A 13,974-nucleotide genomic window follows, 5' to 3' on the forward strand; every position below is an offset into this window, starting at 1 on the left:
TCCATGAAATTCTCCAGGCAAGAGTACTGGAGTGGGTTGCCATTTCCTTCTCCAGGGGATCTTCCTGACCCAGGGATCTAACCCGGGTCTCCCGCATTCCAGGCAGATGCTTTAACCTCTGAGCCACCAGGAAAGCTGAATGGCCCCCAGCTAACAGCCAGCAAGGAAACAGAACTTCAGTCCTATGGTTGCAAGGAACTGAATTCAGCCACAACCGCATAAACTTAGAAGATAACTTGTAAGAAGTGCAACTGGCCAACACCTTGATTTTATCTATGTGACTTCAGCAAAAAGCCAGTCTTGCTATGCTCAGGCTCCTGAGGCAACAGTGGGCTGAACTGTTAAGCTTGTGGCTGGTTTTCAATGCAGCAATAGAAAAACAAAAGAAAAAGTGAGGCCAGTCCCCACGTCTATCTCCAGACTGTTTTCTTTCTCTCCTCAGGTTGTGTGGCCACACTTTCCTTTTTAGGGCTTTCTTTCGGGCCTCCAAGTGAATCAGTGTTTGTACAAGTGTTCACATGTAGAATATATACATTTGTGGTTTCCTATGAGCTGCTCATGAGTTATCTATTAAACAGTAGCCTACCCTAGAAAATAGTTTATTTTCCTTTCATAAGAATAGATATGACAAATAGGGACAAATAATCAAAGGATGCGATATAGGAAATTCACACAAATGACTATTAGTCTTATAAAAAAATGCTCAGTACATATGAATCCAACAAAAGCATGGTATAAAGAGGTAACAATTTTCAGCTTCTATAGTATGTCAGACATTGCAAACCTCAAAGGAAGACTGGCAGATGAAGATATGAAAACATGCTCAGATAATACTAGCAAAAGTATAAATTTGTGCAAGATATCTTGAAAATAACTCATCGTGATTTAAAACACACACTGACTGGTGTGTGTGACTTAACTCAGCATTTTCACTTCTAAACATGTTCATTGTTTGTAATTAAAACAACAGAACCTCAACAACAACAAGACACAAACTGGAAATTACTTAAATTATGGTACATACACGCAATGAAATGCCATGCAGTTTTTAAAAAGAATGAAGCTGACTGAATCATGCTGATACGATACAGTCCAAGAGTTTTAAGTGAATTAAAAAACAACAACCAAATGTACAACAATGTGTAGAATATGACTAGTTGTATAAAATTCACACTATTTGTGTAAAATGAGTGTGTGTACATACATATATGTAAAATTATCTATGCTTAGAAAATTCATGCCAAGAAGCTTAAAACATTTTTAACAGTGATTCCCTTTAGAGTGATAATGAAGACAAGAAAATAGAGGAAAATTTTTTACATTTTACTCTTCACCCTTCTTCAATCTTTGATTTGAAAAAAAAATGTAAGGACTTGTTGGTGGTCCAGTGGTTGAGAATCCACCTTCCAATGCAGAGGACACCAGTTTGATCCCTGGTTGGGGAACTAAGATCCCACATGCCACAGGGGAACTAAGCCAACCAATGACAATGAATGAGCCTGCACACTCCAGAGTTCATGCTCTGCAGTAAGAGAATCCCATAGATATAACAGAGAAGCCCCTTCCCCATGTTGCAACTAGGAAAAGGATGAGTGCTGCAATGAAGACCCAGGGTAGCAAAAATAAAAATTTAAATACTTACTGCATTTATAATGTTAAAAAATGGTTTACATGACACTTTAAAATGAATGTTACTGACAGTAATGACATATACACCCTATTTGAAAGATATCCTACAGTTTACCCTATACTGTAACTCAATGATTATTTTTTCTTAAAATGAAAAATTTATATCTATTTATAAATGCTTGTTACAAGACAAAACTGATAAAGGACAGCCATTGACCAAGGATACAATTTCAAGAAGTATAATTCTACCAAAAAAGTTACTTCAAGATCATATTTATTAGTAGCTAATGAGTCTCTTGTCCCATCACTTCATGGGAAATAGATGGGGAAACAGTGGAAACAGTGTCAGACTTTATTTTTTTGGGCTCCAAAATCACTGCCGATGGTGACTGCAGCCATGAAATTAAAAGACGCTTACTCCTTGGAAGGAAAGTTATGACCAACCTAGACAGCATATTAAAAAGCAGAGACATTACTTTGCCAACAAAGGTCCGTCTAGTTAAGGCTATGGTTTTTCCAGTGGTCATGTATGGATGTGAGAGTTGGACTGTGAAGAAAGCTGAGCGCCAAAGAATTGATGCTTTTGAACCGTGGTGCTGGAGAAGACTCTTGAGAGTCCCTTGGACTGCAAGGAGATCCAACCAGTCCATTCTAAAGGAGATCAGTTCTGGGTGTTCATTGGAAGGACTGATGCTGAAGCTGAAACTCCAATACTTTGGCCACCTCCTGCAAAGAGTTGACTCACTGGAAAAGACTCTGATGCTGGGAGAGATTGGGGACAGGAGGAGAAGGGGACGACAGAGGATGAGATGGCTGGATGGCATCACCATCTCGACGGACGTGAGTTTGAGTAAACTCCGGGAGTTGGTGATAGACAGGGAGGCCTGGCATGCTGCGATTCATGGGGTCGCAAAGAGTCGGACACGACTGAGCGACTGAACTGAACTGAAGTGAATCAGTCTCTAAGTAAAATGTTCCTTTGATTTTTGTAAATCATCCTGAAATTATGATAATTGCTATGTCAGAAAGAAATACAGGCCTCAATACCAATCTGTTTCTAAGAGCCATGACATTAAGTAGGACCACAGCAACAGTTAAACATTTATAGAAAACCAGAGTGCAGCCAGCCTCTTATGCCCCTGTGAAGCACTGGGCTTAAGTAACTTGGCAAGGCTGTTTAAGGATGTATTGACAATTAAATGAAGTCACAAGGCAGAAATAACTAAGTGGTGGGCAGAAGTAAGTCTTATCATTCAACATTTATATAAGAACTTAGAGACCCCTAGGAGTCTTTAGCATCTGACACAAGAAAATATTCACAACTCAGAAGCAAAAAAAATCCCTGGTCAGGTCATGTTCCAACTTCAACTGCTTCATTTTAGTACTTTTTTGAGTGCAATGGATAAAACTCCCAACAACAGGAAGTCCCCTGAACACTGGTGGGCTTCATTTCAGTTCAGGTTAAAAAAAAAAATTCTCATACCATTGTTAGTCATTCTTTTTATTTTCTTCTCCTTTGTTTTCCTTTCAAATAACTTTATAATACTGGAGAAAATTAATGATTCTAGCTGATGATTGCCTGCTTTATTATTCCAAATCACTTTGTTCACAGGAAAAAACTCAAGGATTTAATATCTAAAGTCATCAAGTATATATTATGCAGGTGAAAACATTGGGAGTACTCAAGTAATTTTAAAACTTTAAACATGTAGAGCAATTTATGTCCTGGTGGATATCTACCCAGGGGTGGAACACTGTAATTACGATGGGGTTGATGATGCCAGATCAGCCTGCACGAATGTACTCTACACTAAATGTACTCTCTGGCTTTGATTTACACATAAAAATGGATCTCCCTTCACCCACATCCCTAGGTCATTAAGGAGGAAATGGTAAGGGACTATTTTTTTTCTGAAGCTACATTTCAAGGTAGCATAAAAACATAACTTTGTATGGCTAATTCCATCCTATATAACACCTCCTCTTTGCTTCAGATGACACCATAACCAAGAGACAGGAAAGGAAAGCTTTTTAAAAAGAGGAATGCAGCCCTATTTTGTACACAAGATTATTAATGCAGTATGTACGTGTTAGGATTTCCTAGTAAGTTTCTTCTTTGCCCACACACCTTAATCTGTTCCCTCTTTTAACCCTTGCCCCCATCCCCTCCTCAATTTCCCAGCTCTCCAATAGAAGAATGTTCTTTTGAAAACCAGTCTGTTAGAAGTATATTTTTGCTCATTAACTGTCAATACAATTTGCCATCAAAGGATTTCATTTACTCCTCATAGTCTATCATATCACACACATCAAAACTATTATAGATATTCACTTAAAAAAAGCTAGTTTTCATCTCATACTCTCTTTGCAAAAATGAAACATCTGTTTTTATCCTTTTCAAACCCCAAAGCTTCTGATGTAATGGATATTCATCTTCTTAAACCTTTCTTTTCCTTTGGTTTCTCTTTATTATTCATGTTTCATTTACCAGCCTGTTTCTTCTCTATTCCTTTCTTGTTTCCTCTTTCTCCTTATGTCTAATATTGCTGCTCCCTCAAGATCTGAACTCAAGTTTCTAGACTTCCTTCTCTCCTCTTCCCTCATGCTGTTGACTCTCCCACATCTTTATCTTCCTGCCAAATCTTTGGTCATGCTCAAGCCCAAATGTCTTCACCTGGATGCCTCACAGACACCTCAACACCTCGGGTTGAAGCAGAATTCATCAGACAGAAATAGCATACGTATTGGTACTTACATGCTCCATCACTCAGTCGTGTCTGACTCTTTGTGACCCCATGGACTGTAGCCCATCAAGCTCCTCTGTCCATAGAATTTTCTAGGCAAGAATACTGGAGTGGGTTGCCATTTTCTCCTTCAAGGGATCTTCCCAACCCAGAGACCAAACCCATATCTCTTGCGTCTCCTACATTGGTAGGTGGACTCTTTACAACTGAACCACCTGGGAAGCCCTATGCATATTGGTGGAAAAGTCGTATTCTAAGGTTCCTAAAAATCACCCTGTTTATTTAACTTATATGCAGAGTACATTATGAGAAACGCTGGGCTGGAAGAAGCACAAGCTGGAATCAAGATTGCCGGGAGAAATATCAATAACCTCAGATATGCAGATGACACCACCCTTATGGCAGAAAGTGAAGAGGAACTAAAAAGCCTCTTGATGAAAGTGAAAGAGGAGAGTGAAAAAGTTGGCTTAAAGCTCAACATTCAGAAAACGAAGATCATGGCATCTAGTCCCATCACTTCATGGGAAATAGATGGGGAAACAGTGGAAACAGTGTCAGACTTTATTTTCTGGGGCTCCAAAATCACTGCAGATGGTGATTGCAGCCATGAAGTTAGAAGACACTTACTCCTTGGAAGGAAAGTTATGACCAACCTAGATAGCATATTCAAAAGCAGAGACATTACTTTGCCAACAAAGGTCCATCTAGTCAAGGCTATGGTTTTTCCAGTGGTCATGTATGGATGTGAGAGTTGGACTGTGAAGAAAGCTGAGCGCCAAAGAATTGATGCTTTTGAACTGAGGTGTTGGAGAAGACTCTTGAAAGTCCCTTGGACTGCAAGGAGATCCAACCAGTCCATTTTAAAGGAGATCAGTTCTGGGTGTTCTTTGGAAGGACTGATGTTGAAGCTGAAACTCCAATACTTTGGCCACCTCCTGCAAAGAGTTGACTCACTGGAAAAGACTCTGATGCTGGGAGGGATTGGGGGCAGGAGGAGAAGGGGACAACAGAGGATGAGATGGCTGGATGGCATCACCATCTCGATGGACATGAGTTTGTGTGAACTCCAGGGGTTGGTGATGGACAGGGAGGCCTGGCGTGCTGCAATTCATGGGGTTGCAAAGAGTCGGACATGACTGAACGACTGAATTGAACTGAACTGAAAACACAGTTGTTATTGCAAATTCTTCCCTGCCATTATTGCTTACATTCAATCTGTCACCAAGTCTTGTCTTTTCATCTCTGAATATACCTCTTGGAATTACCACTTATTCTCCATTTCCAGTACCTCCAATACAGAGCAAACTCCCCTGTCTTCTTATCTTGAATACTTTGGCACAATCCTAGCAGCTCACTTGTGCCCCTGAGATCTCATTCCCATCAATCTATTACACAGACCACCAGTTTATGCCCTTCCTAAAGCTCCAAGTCCATTATGCCATCATTCTCTGTCTTAAAAACCTTAAAATAGCTTTCAATTGCCCACAACTGTCAATGTTCCTCCCAGGATTTCAAGACTCTCCATTCATGTGAAAAGAATTTTCTTAGGGTGCTTGCTCAAAAGGTAAATACAGATCGAAAGATTCAGAATGATCCAGATGCTGCGAAAGATTGAAGACAGGAGGAGAAGAGGGAGACAGAAGATGAGATTGTTGATGGTTGGGTGGCATCATTGACTCAATGGACATGAGTTTGAGCAAACTCTGGGAGATAGTAAAGGACAGGGAAGCCTGGCAAGCTGCAGTCCATGGGGTGGCAATGAGTCAGACACAACTGAGTGACTGAACAACAACAAGATTCAGGATGAGGAGCAATATGGTCAAAGAAAACAAAAAAAGCCATCAGTTAATCCTTATTTTACAAGTGGAAAAAGAAGGGCCCAGAGCCATGCATGGACTTGCCCGATGTCTTTGGCTTTGGCAAAGTCAATGTTTTTGCTAACACATTATGTTGCCCCTCTTGACCTACGTTTGGGGATGCATTTAAAATTCTGTTTGCTGATTATGAAATAAAACACAAATTGAAATGAAACTAGCATGATGATATAACAATACTGAGTTTCAGAAAAATAGGTTTCCAGGTCTATCTCTGCTTCTAATATGCAGGGTAGCTTTGAACAAGCCATTTTCTTTCTTGGGGTCTCCATTTCTTCATGGATTAGATCAGCTCGAGTATCCCTACTGGCTCTCATAGGTCATTTGCTAAATATCTTATCATCTTTTCTAAAAATTTATTTTTAATTGGAGAATAATTGTTTTACAATGTTGTGTTGGCTTCTGCCATACATCAACATAAATTGCCCACAGGTATACATATGTCCCCTACTTCCTGAACCACCCTCCCACCTTCCGGCCCATCCTACCCATGTAGGTTGCCACAGAGCACAGAGTTGAGCTCCCTGAGTCATACAGCAAATTGTCACTGGCTATCTAATTTTCTATATGGTAATGAATATGTTTCAATGCCACTTCCTGAATTTGTATATCTTATCATCTTGAATAAGATATATGAAATGATCTTTGGTTTAATCACACCTTGCTTCTCATTTCTCACAAGAAAAAAAGCAAAGGTCATAAGCTTTTCAGTTAATGTGTGACTGCATGCACAGTAGGATGGCAAGGAGAAGGAATCGGCGTGGGCTGGAGAGGTCCTGGAGGTGAGATCTGAACTGTCCTCTGGGTAAGAAGTGAGGACTTGCAGCAAGACAGGAGGGTGACCCAGGAAGGAGGAAACAGGAGTAGGGGCTAGGAGTCCTGGCTACATGCAGGGTCCTGTGAGAACCAGGCTGCTGGGGCAGGGTCTGGGTGGGGAGTGTGGGAGGCAGGGGGAGCACGAATGCAGGAGATGGTCATTGTGCCAGGTGGTGGTGGGACCCAGGGAAAGGTGCAGGAGACTGAGTTGGCCAACAGGGCAGGGAATGTCAGGAGCCTGTTTTGTTCAGCACAGAATAGGTCCTGAGGCTTCAGACGTACAAAAACATGCTCTTAGTTCCACATCCTTCTTCTGTTTGATTAGGTGTTCCATAACTGTTTAATAAATTCCCAGAACTATAAATGGTAACAATATGAAACACTATGGATCCATAAGATGACCATGTTGAAATTAGTGATTCTTTAAGCATTAATAAAAGGTCTGATGAATATAAATAGTTCTCTACCTTCTGGAAGGCTAACAGCTACTAATGTGCCATCAGTTGAAAGTCTTGCTCAGTTACTGATGTGCCATCAGCTCCTTCTCCTGTTTTATATCTCAGTTTCTATATTTGGTCTGATGTTAGCTGGATTTGATCTTATTACTCTGATGTGTTTAGGGTAAACTACCTTAAATTCTTTTTAGAGCAGGATGGGGCACAAATAACTATTAAAGTTTATCTGGATGGGTGCTCACTTTTCAATATCACATAATAAATAATGACAAAGTAATTTCATGCATACTGTACTTTTTGAAAGAGGGATTGATTACAAACACAATCCCATTTATCCTAATTCAAGTTAACAATCCTGTATTCGTGTAGTATTTTGGGAATTATAATTGTTTTTCTTTTTGGCTGTATCACACGGCTTGTGGGATCTTAGTTCCCCAACCAGGGAATGAACCAGGGTTCTTGGCAGTGAAAGGATGGAGTCCTAACCATTGGACTGCCAGGGAATTCCTCCCATTTTTAAGAATTGCAGTAAAATATATATTACATAAAAATTTCCATTAATTTTTTAATTTTTTGCCCATGCCACATGGCCTGTCGGATTCTAGTTCCCAACCAGGGATAGAACCCACAGCCCCCTGCATTGGAAGTGTGGAGTCTTAACCACTGGACCACCAGGGAAGTCCTGAAATTTGCCATTTAAATGATTTTTAAGTGTATGATTCAGTGGAATTAAAATATATTCACAATGTTGTGCACAACCAGTAGAACTTTTTCATCAACCCAAACTGAAACTCTGTCCCCATCAAAGACTAACAACGTCCCTCCTACTCCCAGGCCCTGGCAACCTCCATTCCACACTCCATTTTCTGTTTCTATCATTTTGCCTAGGTAAGTGGAACCATACACCATTTATTATTTTTTATCTGGCTTATTTCACTTAACACAATGTTTTCAAAGTTCATTCATGATGTAGCAGTATCAGATTTCATTCCTGTTGAAGGCTTTACATCTTCTATTGTTTGCATAGACCGTATTTCGCTTATCCACTCGCTTGTTGATGGCCACTTGGGTTGTTTCTGCCTTTTGGCTATTGGGAGTAACGTGAACATTAGTTTGTGAATCTCCGTTGAGTCATTGATTTCACTTCCTTTGGGTATACACCCAGAAGTAAAATTGCTAAATTCTATTTTTAACATTTGAGGAACCACCATACTGTAGTGTTTTACATTCCCACCAGCAAGGCACCAGGGTTCCAATGTCTCCACATCCTCATCAACACTCATTATTTTCCTTTTTTTTTTTTTTTAAACATTTATTTACATGGCTGTGTCAGGTCCAGATGCAACAGGACCTTCATTGCATCATGTGGGATCTTTCTTGCGGTGCACTGACTCTCTAGTTGTGGCACAGGCTTAGTTGCTCCACAGCACATGGGATCTTCCCAGACCAGGGATTGAACCTGTGTCCCCTGCATTGTAGACAGATTCTTAACCACTGGACCACCAGGGAAGTCCTTATTTTCCATTTTAAAAATAATAGCTAACCTCATACAGTTATTTTTTAAATATGCATATTTTTTAAATATGCATATTTTTAAAATATGCATATCATCTTCCTTGATGCATTCAACACCTGACAAAAAGCTCCTCCAGGACAGATATCCTATCATCCATCCCTTGTCCCCATACCTTACAAGTAGGCAAATTCTCAATAAGTATTTACTGAATGGATGAATGGTAGATTTAAGGAGCAGACACAAATTCTGTAAGCAGGAGCAGGTATTAACTGTTATTATCATTTCACAGAAGAGGAAATTGGGACTCAGAGCATTAAGTGACTTGACTGAGGTCAAACTACTGGCTTGGTGCTGCCAGAAAGAGGTCGTGTCCAGGATGTCTAGCTCTAGAACTAAAGACTGGTGTGTCAAGGGCGAATGTCAGTCCACTGAAATAGTACCCAATATTCGGACTCGGCAGCATGTCTCCATAAGGGACAGGGCTCACACAATAAGGACACAGGTAAGCAGGTTAGAGAAAAAGGGGTGGCTCAGCCCATAATCCATTTTGAAAGGTATATTTTTTTCAGAGAACATGATTTATCAAGAACTTTAGAACTGGCTTTTGAGAAGTGCTGTTATAAGAAAAATCTCTCTATAGCCATTTTAAATTCCTAACTAATGATCTATATTTTAAATAATACTCAATACAAATCTGAAGCAAGCTTATAACTGCATTTTAGAATTAATTTGAATAGGATTTGAACCATGTATGCTCCATAAAGCAGGCAATGAGAGCTTAATAATTATTAACTATTAAGAAAAGGGCAATAGAGAATTATATTTTGGTTGTCCCTTAAATATTAGTGCAACCAAATTTAAGTGCAAAATTTCTATCACAAATGATTGCATCTGAGTCAAGTACGCAGCCCCCATATCATAGTCAATACCTATTTTCTGAACATCTCCATGGACTGTGATTTTCTTCTTTTCCTCTGTACCATCTCATCACAGGACCCAAATAGCTTTTCCTCAGTTTAGATAACTGTGGGAAGGCTAGTGCCAATTGTCTTTTAAGATGTAAGTGTTAATCAGGTAGCATTCAAGAGTGTCCTTACACAAGTATCAAGTGTCCCTCCTGGCTTGGAGAGAAAAAGATGGAGTTAGAGGCAGCCCCTGGAATCTGTATAGAATGCTGCATGGCTCTGGGAGTGTGAAGTGAATGTCTGATCTTTAGGTGGAGAGGGGAGAAGAAATGCTGAGGATCACTGGCAGGGAGTTGGTACCAGGTCATTGTCACAAGTGCTGTTTGAGCTTTTGCAACATGGAAAGAAAACCTGTCCCAGCCTCACTCCCACATGTCAATCCTTTGCCCCCACTACCTTCCCCAAGTGAGGCCCACTCAATCCGTAGCACAGTGCTACTGCACCAAGGAGGGTCACAGCAAGTAGGACCTGCATCTCCAAGACTGTCCCTGTCCCTGTTGGACCTCTGCTGAGGGTTTTAGGGTATGAGAGATGATCCCTGGGTTGGGGAGATCCCCTGGAGGAGGAATGGCAACTCAGTCTGGTATTCTTGCCAGAAAAATCCCATGGACAGAGGACCCTGGCAGGCTGTGGTCCACAGGGTCACAAAGAGTCAGATGTGACTGAGCAACTAAGCATGCACATACGAAAGATGCCCTTATGTACTGGTGGAAGGAGATGGTATATTAAGGAGGTCCCCCCCTCATGCAGAAGAGAAAAACATAAAATGGGTTCTTAGAATGGCCTGTGGGTGAGTATCTCTTTGTGCTGTCAATTCCCTTCATCTTTCAGCTCTGGATGTACCTAGTATGATTTCATACAACTGCCAAGATCCCAGAACTGAGGCAGGCTGTTGAATGGTGCCAAACCACAAGAGCTACAGCAAGAACTGTAGGAAAGGGGGTAGTGTGCCTCCAGTGTCAGCATTTGGGCCTTGTTGACATGGAAGGCGAAGTATACTGGGGCCATTGTTCTGTGGATGAAGCTTCTTAGACCAAAAGGTTGAACTTTTGATGAATGTGGGCAGCATTCAGCAAAAATTGAATTCAACCAGTGGTTAATACATATTCACTCTTTGCAATGTATTGCAGAAGGGTTTTTTAAGGGAACTGGAGATGAGCAGGATGTAATCTTCACCTTTAAGAGGTGTAGGTCATTCAAAGAGTAGGGAAAACAGATCCATAGATATTGATACAGTGATAAAATGCCACTGACTGTTATTGACATGTAACAAACACCCTGGGTTGGGTCCACTGGTGAGAAGGATTCTGGCTCTTGGGGTCATCCAATACCCATCCATTCATCATTTCACAAACAGGTATTTGAATATCTCATTTTAGACCTGTTAAGCTTAAGACTGATGTGACACACTTAAGTGAAGACTTTCCAGTTTGGAGCTCAGACTCTAGATTAGATATATAAATCAAGCATTAAAGGCAATGGATGAGATCACCAAGGAGCAAACATGGTGAGAAAAGAATGCCCAGAAGGATATATGTGTGGGTAGGAGGAGGTGGTAGGCAGCAAAGGAGGAGGAGGCAGTGAAGGAGATGTTGCATTAACTGCTGATGCTCTATTAACAGAAAATGTATCTCTAGAGATGTGAAACATAGCAGGTCTTTTTATGGCAATGAAGCTGATGAGATAGAGCAGGAAGACCAGCTCACCAAGCCAGAAGAGCTTTCTGTAGCCCGTAATGAACATGAGAATGAAACCTGTCCACCCAGGCCATGAGGTGCCATGCTCAGCATTTCGTGCATGTTACTGCTCTGTGATCAGTCCTCACTGCACCCTTCCAGGCAGGAATTACCATGGGGCACAGAGAAGTTAGGTCGCTTGCCCAGATCTCATAGCCAGCAGGAACTAAGTCAGGATTCCACCCCCACCTCTCTAGCAGCCCAAGCCTTGCATGAACTCTTTCTGGCTTCAGAACACATAGCTTGTGGTATGTCTAAATTCATGGGGCAGTGCCTGTACAGGGTCTGTGAGAAAATCTCCCTACAGAAAGGGCAACGGAACAAGTCAAGCCTGGCACTGTGTTGGTATGCTTCAACTGTGTTAGGCATTAAGCAATCAGTTCTCCTTTCTTTATTTCAATAACACTTCTCTCTTGGGTTTCTTTTGCTCCCACTATCTCCCAGGATCTCTCTTGTACTCGTTTCAGTTTTCTTTCGCCACAGCTAATAATACATACCTTACTCTCTGGTTCTCTCTCCTACATTTTCTTCTCCTTCTGCTCTTTATTAGCCTTATCTTCTCCTTTCTAAATCTGACATGCAAATTGTAATTTCTCTCATCTTTCAAGTTTACCATCTTGATGCTACAGGTCTCTCTTTTCCAGCACTTCCCTAAATTTTCTAGTGCTTTGTGAAGCAAATTCCTGATGGTGAGATTAAAAGTCATTTATAAATCTAATTTTAGTTGACTCGGTTCACAAGCAGCTACTGTGGACACCGAGGACAAGGTGACACTGTCCTCATTCTTTGTGATGGTCAAGTTGGCTTTGCTACTATCAGTTAATTTTATCTCCAACTAATTTCAAAAATTTTATGCACTCCCTCCGGATAAAACAGAGTACTTTTTCTATACCATGAAGTCTATCATCCTCTTCTTCTCCTCCTGGGGTGGGACAGGGCACCAGCTTGCTGTAAGAAATCCTCCCAGATGTACAAAGCTGCCTTCCCTGTGCATGTGTGGGCAGCTGGCAGGCATTCTGGACCACTTTGCTCATCCCCATCTCTTATCCACACCCTCTCCCCTCCTCTCACCTGAAGCTCCACATCCTTTCACCAATCTCTTGACTCACTTGTGAATCATTTCTCTCTCTGTCTGGGTTGTCTATCTTCATATAGATCGATGTGAATACATAATTTTCACATATATTTATCAATGTTTCAGTCAGTTTGTATAGGACACAGTCCTATGTGTGCAAGCATGTGGAACACACATGTGTGATACCTGCACCTATGTGGGCCTAGTTCCAAATGATCTGATGGGCATATAATGGCAACTGAAAATTTGTACATAAATCTGACATATACAGATGATACCTAGGGGGAATATCTGTGGGTTTATCATTAGGATTTTGTTTTGCATAGGTAAAAGGGGGTGATTTGCACTGTACTAACAATAAATTAGCTTATTTATGTCACTGTCAGTGACTCCCTTACAAGTCAAAAACCTAAATATTTCTGTCAGTGATAGAACATGCAATGAGGTATGAGTAGATAATAGGAATACTGGGTCTGAGTAGATAATAGCAATACTAAGCCACACTCTCTATAGGTAATATATAAAAGAAAATAATTGCATGGCTCCATATGCTAAGGAGCTAAAGAAACCAATTACAAAACCTCTTTAAAAATCTAGCTAGAAATAACAAGTACAATGTTGTGTCTACAGTTTCAAATTGATTCCATAATCTGCTTTCAAGTCATTACCTGCCATTCCTTTTACAATAACAAATCCAAAGCTTTTACTTTACTGGAGAAAAGGGTTAATTTTTTTCTGTCATATTCTTAAATGTATATTGTACAATTACAAAGTCGTTCAAAATATCACCACTGTTAAATGACAATATTTGTTCTATAAGGAGGATGCTAGAACAACATCTGGGGGATAAGAAACCAAACCCCAAAAAACGATTTGTTTATACTTTCCTCCCTTCTGTGGAAATTTATATTCTGATTTTGTCTGTTATGTGTATTAAGTATTCTGAGTGGGGAAAACACCTCAAAGCAGATCCTGGCTCATAGTTGATGATCTGAGTAGTGAAGTCGCTCAGTCGTTTCCGACTCTGCGACCCCATGGACTGTAGCCTACAGTTTCCTCCGTCCATGGGATTTTCCAGGCAAGAATACTGGAGTGGGTTGCCATTTCCTTCTCCAGGAGATCTTCCCAACCCAGGGATTGAACTCTGGTCTCCCGCATTGTAGG

General features: G+C 40.7%; 1 protein-coding gene across 9 annotated transcripts in view; it reads right to left on the minus strand.

Moving 5' to 3' along the window:
• MCF2L2 (MCF.2 cell line derived transforming sequence-like 2) overlaps positions 1 to 13,974 on the minus strand; it is a 259,999-nt gene that overhangs the window by 71,820 nt on the left and 174,205 nt on the right. The window lies entirely within an intron of this gene.

This window comes from Bos grunniens, chromosome 1, assembly GCF_055505025.1.
Source record: "Bos grunniens cultivar Pamir isolate PY7600 chromosome 1, Bosgru_T2T1.0, whole genome shotgun sequence".
NCBI classification, from domain to species: Eukaryota; Metazoa; Chordata; class Mammalia; order Artiodactyla; family Bovidae; genus Bos; species Bos grunniens.